General features: G+C 39.3%; 1 pseudogene across 1 annotated transcript in view; it reads left to right on the top strand.

Annotated features, from left to right (window-relative positions):
* The window catches only part of LOC103261558, a 4,696-nt pseudogene extending 289 nt beyond the window's left edge, over window positions 1-4,407 (top strand). The window contains exons 2-3 of the transcript XR_002482030.1: window positions 1,934-3,469; window positions 4,381-4,407. The product of XR_002482030.1 is annotated as a cytoplasmic dynein 1 light intermediate chain 2-like (transcript). The remainder of the gene's footprint in view (window positions 1-1,933; window positions 3,470-4,380) is intronic.
* The last annotated feature ends 4,299 nt before the right edge of the window (window positions 4,408-8,706 follow it).

Genomic DNA, 8,706 nt, shown 5'->3' with positions numbered 1-8,706 from the left:
TCCTCGGAGGCTGAGGCGGAAGGATCACCGGAGCCCAGCAGGTCGAGGCTGCGGTGGCTGGGAGCGGCCACTGCACTCTAGTCTGGGTGACAGAGTGAGACTCCAACTCAAAAAAAAAAAAAAAGAAAAAGAAAAAGAAAAAGAAAAAAGCTTGCATACACATGGTTATGTAATTTATGATAAAAACAACATTATGCAATGTTTTACTTATGCAGTAAAATGTGGTATTTTTTAAATATGGTCTTTATATGTTTTTAACCATTGTTCCTGGCTCATAGCTGCCATAGCCCCTATTACAGTAAACAGAATGTCTCTGACCCTTTCTTGCCCTCTTTATTATTATTTTTTTGAGTTGGAGTCTCACTGTCACCCACTCATGACCGTTGTAGCCTTGACCTGCTGGGCTCAGGTGATCTTTCCACCTCAGCCTTCCATGTAGCTGGAACTACAGGCGTGCACCACTCTACCTGGCTAATTTTTTGATTTATTGTAGAGACGAGGTCTCGCCAAGTTCCCCAGGCCGGTCTCAAGCACCTGGACTCAGGCAATCCTCTTGCCTCAGCCTCCCAAAGTGCTGGGATTATTGGCAAGAGCCACTGCGCCTGGCCTCTTGCCCTCTTCTCATCTGCCCAAGGCAGGACTCTAATTCAACTGTGGATCATAACACTTTCTTTGCAGAGATGGTCCTGCCCCATACATTGAAGGAAGGAATATAATAGAGAGGCCAAGAAGAATCTGGACAGACCTTGCTAGATTTAGATCATACTCTTTTTGTCCAATCACATCTTGACACAATTGCCAATCATGCCTATCCAATGATGCCTCCATAAAAGGCCCAAGAAGACAGGCTTTGAGGAGCTTCTGGATACCTAAACACATGGAGGTTCTTGAAGGGTGATGTGCTCCAGAAAGGCATGGAAGTGCTGTATTCTTTCTCACATGCCTTACCCTGCGCGTCTATTCATCTTTATCTTTTGTAAAATCCTTTGTAATATACCTGTAAACATCAATGTTTCCCTTGCTCTGTGAGCCACACTAGTCAATTAATCAAACTCAAAGAAGATATCGAAAGAATTCCAGTTTGAAACCTGTAGGTTAGAAGTTGCAGAAGCCCGAACATGTGACTGTTATCTGAAAGCAGAAGCAGCTTTCGGGACTGAACCCTCAACTTGTGGGATCTGACACTAACTCTAGGTAGTGAATTGGAGGATAACCAGTTGGTGTCTGCAGTGGTGGAAAACTCCTGCCATTTTTGAGCACAGAAGCCTTTTGTCTGGGTTAAATTTTGTGGTGGAAAACTGCAGTCTGAGTATTTCATTTTTATAATAGTATACAAGTTTAATGGTTTACAATGAGCCCTTAAATTCAAGATGCATATTTTAGAAGTGCATTTCTATGATCATTTTCCATTGGAATTTCTCATTATTCAGTCTAATATTAGCCCCTTTTGTCAGTTATTTCATGTCTCATACTTTATGAGCCTATAAGGATTTTTTTTAAAGTTATCTTGGCTTACTAAAAAACTCTCCCTAGTTCCAGAATAAGAAGTGGTCGCTACTACTGTACAGAAATCTATTATATCACCTGTGGTATAATTACTACTGTGAGATTTTTTTCTATATCATGTTTTTGCAAGATGGCAGTTTTTATTAAAGTTTTGTGACTATGTAGGGATTATTTTTATTCTATCTAGCAATACGCCAACACAACAGGCAACACATGGACCAAATGGTGATGATCAAAGGCCTAAACCTGGATCTAGATAAAGTAATTTGAGGAGACTTGGGGTCTCCATATGTAGAGGAGATGAGGTTGGGTTTTTTTTTGTTGTTGTTGTTGTTTTTTAATAAATGCAGTTTTGAGCACTTTTTTCTAATGTTTTATTGTGGTAAAAAACATATAACATATAATTTGTCATCTTAACCATTTTAAGGGGGCTGGGGTGGCGGGCGGCCTTGCCAGGGTCCTCGCAGGTCCTCGGCGGGCCCGGGGGAGGGCCCTCTTTTGTGGCTGCAGTTGGCAAAAAGGCACCGATGAGGGTGGAGAAGAAGCTGCTGCTGGGCCCCAACGGGTCTGCAGTGGAGGCCGCCAGTGACCTGACCAGTGAGGAGGAGGAGGGCCAGAGCCTATGGTCCTCAATCCTGAGCGAAGTGTGTCCACCCGCGCCAGGTCCAAGCTGCCGTCTGGCAAGGACATCCTGGTCTTCGGTGAAGATGGTTCTGGTAAAACAACCCTCATGACTAAACTACAAGGAGCTGAGCATAGCAAAAAAGGAAGAGGCCTAGAGTATCTCTACCTCAGCATCCATGACGAAGACCGAGATGATCACACGTTGCAATGTGTGGATTCTGGATGGAGACCTTTACCACAAAGGCCTGCTGACGTTTGCAGTTTCTGCTGATTCCTTTCCAAAAACCTGGTCATGTTCGTTGCAGACACGTCTAGGCCTTGGACTGTGATGGAATCTCTACAGAAATGGGCTAGTGTTTTACGTGAGCATATTGATAAAATGAAAACTCCACCAGAGGAAATGAGAGAGTTGGAACTGAAGTTTATGAAAGATTTTCAAGATTATATTGAACCTGAAGAAGGTTGTCAAGGTTCCCCATAGAGAAGAGGTCCTCTGACCTCAGGCTCCGATGAAGAAAATGTTGCTCTGCCTCTGGGTGACAGAGTGCTGACTCATAACCTGGGGATCCCAGTGTTGGTGGTGTGTACAAAGTGTGATGCCGTGCGTGTCCTGGAGAAGGAGCACGATTACAGGGATGAGCACTTGAACTTCATCCAGTCACATCTGCAGAGGTTCTGCCTCCAGGATAGAGCTGCCTTGATTTATACATCAGTGAAAGAAGAGAAAAACCTCGACTTGTTATGTAGGTATGTTGTTCATAAAACATATGGTTTCCACTTTAACACACCTGCCTTAGTTGTGGGAAAGGATGCAGTTTTTATACCTGCAGGCTGGGACAATGAAAAGAAAATAGCTATTTTACATGAAAATTTCACAACTGTAAAGCCAGAAGATGCATATGAAGATTTTATTGTGAAACCTCCAGTGAGTAAGCTGGTCCACGACAAAGAGTTGGCAGCAGAGGATGAGCAGGTGTTCCAAATGAAGCAACAGTCACTCCTTGCCAAGCAGCCAGCCACTCCTACGAGAGCCTCTGAATCCCCTGCAAGAGGATCCTCTGGCTCTCCAAGGACCCAGGGTCGAGGCGGGCCAACCCGTGTGCCTAGTGCCTCCCCAGGCACGTCAGTAAAGAAGCCGGACCCAAACATCAAAAATAATGCAGCAAGTGAAGGGGTGTGGGCCAACTTCTTCAACAGTCTGTTGAGTGAAAAAACAGGCTCTCCTGGAAGTCCTGGTGCTGGTGGCGTGCTGAGTACAGCCAAGAAGTCAGGACAAAAGACTGTGTTGTCAAATGTTCAGGAAGAACTGGATAGAATGACTCGAAAACCAGACTCCATGGTAACGGACTCTTCAACAGAAAATGAAGCCTGATCCTTCTTAAAAAGTACATATGGCAAATGACCAAATAACTATGTATATTCATCTGCTAAGACCAGGATTTTTGGTACGTGCCATCAGTTTTTTGGGGCAGGGGAGATGAACTTAAAAAAAAATTCATTGGAATGTCCAAGTGTGAAATGCATTTAGGAAGGTTACTTGTCAGACCCCTTTGTTAAGGATAACCTTTGGACTCTCAGGCAGGTGACTCTAATGGGAAGCAAGCACAGCTGGGCTTCTTGTGGAGGGGAAGGTAGAGTGAGAGAAAGAGGGCCTACAATTCTATCAGAGTGGAGCAAATGAGACCAGGAAATCATTGACCAGATGGTGGTTAGTCTGACCAGTTTCGTGTTAGCAAATTCACTTGTTCTTGGGAAGCAGATTAAGTAGCAGAAAGTCCAGGAGAGGAAGACTGAAAGGAGGAATGAGAGAAGTGATGGTGGGGAGACTGAATGTTGAGGGAGGTGGAGGAAGGAGATGAGTAGTGTTAGTAAATACTGTGTGTTCAGAAGAAGTCAAAGAATAATTGTTTAAGGCTTAAAATTAGAAACATTTCCAAACTAAACACTAAGCAAAATGGAAATTAGGCTTGTTCTAAATGCATCTTTAATATATGAAAGATATGTTAATTGTGGGGGTGCCCGAGTCAGGTGGGGCTGACCCAGAGGTGGGAACAATGGCCGCTGCCCAGGACCCAGGCTATGTCCCTGAGGGAGGTACTGGTCTCTATGTCTGTGTATTGTGGGGCAGACAGTCACTGTGGGGTGTCTTCAAAGTCAGCAGTTACAGAATCCGTTTACTTTGAATTGTGTTTTCTAAGTAGCTCCTGCTTTGTTTTGTAAATTAATTTTTTTTTTTTTTAACTACCACAGGCTGGCCTACTAATAGAAAATGGGTGATCAACCTCTCATTTTACCATAGTGCAATGTGCCACAGAAAGTCTGGGGGAGGTTTTAAATGTAATTGCAGTCTGGTTAATTGGCTTGTACCATCCCTGCCTTACAGTCTGTGGAAACCTTCAGGGAGGTCCGCTGCTGCAAAAAGGTCTTGTCCTAGCTCTCTGGTCTGATCAGTGCTATCAGATGGACAAATAAGTGTGAATGTTTTATATTGAAAATGGATATGATACATTTCTCTTGTTATGTGTTTTCATAAAATGTAGTGTTTTTCATATAGAAATAAGAATTTCAGGTGTCTCCCCACTTAGGGCAAATTCATACACATTGCCATGTCACATCACCATTCTGAAAATGACTTCAGTGGATTTGAAATGGCACTTCTAATTTTATGTATGACACAGCATTTAAATACAAACACTATCATGAATTTAATGTTTAAAATTTTGTTGTCAAACCAAGGGGAAAAAACCACAGTTCACTATGTGGAGTTTACTTTTTTTTATATGAATGTTTGCTGTCCTGTGTCTAAGCATAACTTCCCTAATGTCATTCATTACTTTTACGTATCAGATTTGACTGACCACTAATGTAGTGCTGGGCATAACTTAATATCCTATATTGTAGACAAGACTCTTAAGACTGTCTTGAATTGCTTTTGTAAAGGTCTGAACACTGTTAAGGAGAAAGCTGAGTAATTACTTGCCTTTCTGACAAACACGTTTCTTGTGCCAGTTTTATTGTTGAAGTATACTATTTTTTTTCTTTTTTTAATTCAGTTTTTTAAAACAAATATATTGTGGCTTCCAATTACCAGGTTGTCTAGGTAATGACAGTAAACTGACTGTGGAATGATAGTTGTGGTGTAGTGACCAATAGATGCCAAACAACTTGTGACCACACTTAAAGGTGGGGTTACTTAATTCCTGGGAGCAAAATGAGTAACCTCAGAAACAAGGAATTCTTGGAAAGGCACTTGCCTAAGGGATACAGTGTGATTTTAAATTTTAAAGCAAAATTTTAATTTTAATTTTTTATCATCTGAACTGATAAGCACTTTTGTGTCAATATAAAATATACTAAAACTGATGAAATGCTAAGACACATGTCTTGTGAAGGAAGGTTTCTTGGAAACCACTTTTATTTTCTCATGACAGGTGGATGCTCCTAGTATCAGAAGAAACTAATACATAGGGTCATGTGCTCAGTGGTTGCCAAAGTCTACCAACTTTGGGGAGCTGCAGGGATCTTTTTGGAGAGTGGGAGGGAGTTGATTTTTGTTGTTTTGCGGTTTTCAAGCATTGGAACCAAAGGCCAAATAATAAACAACCTTTACTTTTGAAGGTAAAATTTGTTTTATTTGCAGAGTATACTTGTATGGTGGACTGTTAAAGACAATTTTATGACTATTTATACACATTATAGTAGTTTCATCTACTGTTTGTCTTAAAAAAAAAAAAAATTCAGAGAAGCCCAACCTTGAAGATGTGGCCAAGATAAAGGCCATGAATTGGTCTTTCCTAAAAATGTAACGGGTATACTGCTAGATTACTTTTATTTTGTTTGTACTTTTTTTGATTGACATTTTAAAATCAGTATTTAAACTGAGGACATTGTCTTGTTTTATTAATTTAAAAAGTTGAAAGTGACTGCTCTGCCCATCATGACTTTAACAATGTTGATGCTGTAAGTGAAAGTTTACTGTTGTCTATACACTAAATCTATTGATGTTTTTAACTTAAAATTAGAACTGCAGATGATCCCCCCACCAGCCTTAGTCCAGGTGTGTGGTTCTATCCGAGTGCAGTATGCAGTCATGTGGAACCTTGCTTTCTAGTGCTGGAAAAAAGATGTCTCTAATTACTGGCTTCAATAAACACGAATCCAGACTGCTTACAAAAATAAATAAATAAATAAAGCTTTTGGTGCAATGATATTTCATCCATAATGTTGTGCAACCATCACCAACATCCAACTCTGTAATTCTTTTTATCTTGTAAAAATGAAATTCTGTACTCACCAAAAGATAACTCTTCATTTCCCCTTTCCCCTGACCCTTGCAACTACTACTTCTTTTTGTCTCTATGACTTTTGACCATTCTAAGTGCCTCATGTAAGTGGAATTATACAGTATTTGTCTTTTTTGTAATCAATGACTTATTTCACTTAGCAAGTTTCATCCATGTTGGAGCATGCATCAGAATTTCCTTCCTTTTTAAGACTTAGTCTATTGCGAGTATAAATCACATTTTGCTCCTTCATTCATCTGTTGATGAATGCTTGGATTGTTTCCATGTTTTAGCTATTGTGAATGACACTGCTATAAACACAGCTGCAAAAATATCTCTTTGAGATCCTCCTTTCAATACTTTTTGATATATACCCAGAAGTGAAATGATTGGATCATGTGATAGTTCTGTTTTTAATTTTTTGAAGATTCACCATATTGCCTTTCATAGTGTCTGTACCAGTAACATTTCCATCAGCAGTCTACAAGTTTCAAATTTCTCCATACCCACACCAATGCTTGTTACTTTCTTCCTTTTATTTTGTTTATGGTAGCCCTGCAAGCCAGGCATGTTGGTTTATACCTGTAATCTCAGCACTCTGGGAGGCTGAAGCAGAAGGATTGCTTAGGGTCAAGAGATGGAGATCAGTCTGGGCAACATAGACCTTGTTTCTTAAAAAAATATTAAAGTAGCCATACTAATGGATGTGAGGTATATATCTCATTGTAGATTTGATATGTACCTCCCTAAAGATTAGTGATGTTGAGCATTCTTTCATATGCTTGTTGGTCATTTGTATATCTTATTTAGAAAAATGTCTAGGTCTTTTGCTTACTTTTGATTTGGGTTATTTTTATTGTTGAGTTTTAGGAGTTATCTCTATATTCTGCATATTAATACCTTATCAAATATATGAATTGCAAATATTATCTCCCATGCTGGTGGGTTGCATTTTTACCCTGTTGATAGTGTCTTTTGATACATAATAGTTTTAATTGTCAAAAAATCTAATTTATTTTTGTTGCTGACTCTGCTGTTAGTTTCATATCCAATAAATCATTGTCAAGTTTATTATGAGAAGTTTTTGCCCTATGTTTTTCATAAGAGTTTTATAGTTTTAGGTTTTATGTTTGGGCCTTTGATCCATTTTGAGTTATTTTTTATATGTGGTGATAGGTAAGGATACAACTTCATTATTTTGCACGTGAATATTGAGTTTCCCCAGCATCTTTTTGTTGAAAAGACTGTCTATTCTCTATTGAATGGTCTTGTCACTCTTGTCAAAACTGTTTAGCCATATATTTGAGGGTTTATTTTTGGGCTCTCTACTGGATTACATTGGTCTAGGCATCTGTTTTTATGCCAGCACTACACACTATTTTGTTTTCTGCAACTTTGTAGTAAGTTTTGAAATCAAAAAGTTTGAGTCCTCCAACTTTGATCTTTTTCAAGTTCATTTTGACTATTGAAAGTCCCTTAAAATGTTATATAAATTTTAGGATAATATTCTCTGTTGTTGCAAAAAGAAATCTGGGATTTTGATATGGCATGGAATATGTAGAACACTTTGGGTAATACTGACATCTTAACAATTTTAAGTCTTCAAATGCATGAGTAGAGATATGTTTCCATTAGTTATGTCTTCTTAACTTCTTTCAGCAAAGTTTGGTCATTTTTATTGTACAAGTCTGTCACCTCTTTGGTTAGGTTAATTAGTAATTCTTTGATTCTCTTGATGTTATTGCAAATGGTATTGTTTTTATAATTTGGTTTTCAGTTTCTTCATTGTTATTGTATAAATATGCAGCTGATTTTTAAAATTTGTAATAGAAACAGGGTCTCACTATGTTGTCCAGGCTGATCTCAAACATCTGGGCTCAAGTGATCTGCCCACCTCAGCCTTCCCTAGTGCTGGGATTACAGGCGTGAACCACTGTGCCTGGCTGCAACTGATTTTTGAGTGTTGACTTTGTATTCTGCAACTTTGTTATATCTATGTATTATTCCTAACAGGTGTGAGAGAGAGAGAGAGAGAATATGTGTGTGTGTGTGTGCGTGTGTGTGTGTGTGTGTGTGGTGTGTGTGTGGTGTGTGTGTGTGTGTGTGTGTGTGTGTGTGTATGTGTGTATTATCTTTAGTGTTTTTTACATATATAATCTACAGACAGAGATAATTTACTTTTTCCTTTCTAATTTAGTCTTGCCTAATTGCTCTGGCTAGACTCCCAGTACTATGTTGATTAGAAGTGGTGAGAGTGGGCATCCTTACCTTGTTCTTAGAGAAAAAAAGCTTT

Source organism: Carlito syrichta, unplaced genomic scaffold (genome assembly GCF_000164805.1).
Source record: "Carlito syrichta isolate Samal-C Ts95f unplaced genomic scaffold, Tarsius_syrichta-2.0.1 Scaffold303741, whole genome shotgun sequence".
NCBI lineage: Eukaryota > Metazoa > Chordata > Mammalia > Primates > Tarsiidae > Carlito > Carlito syrichta.
Note: the sequence above shows the minus strand (reverse complement) of the source record. Positions and strands in the feature narration are given on the sequence as shown.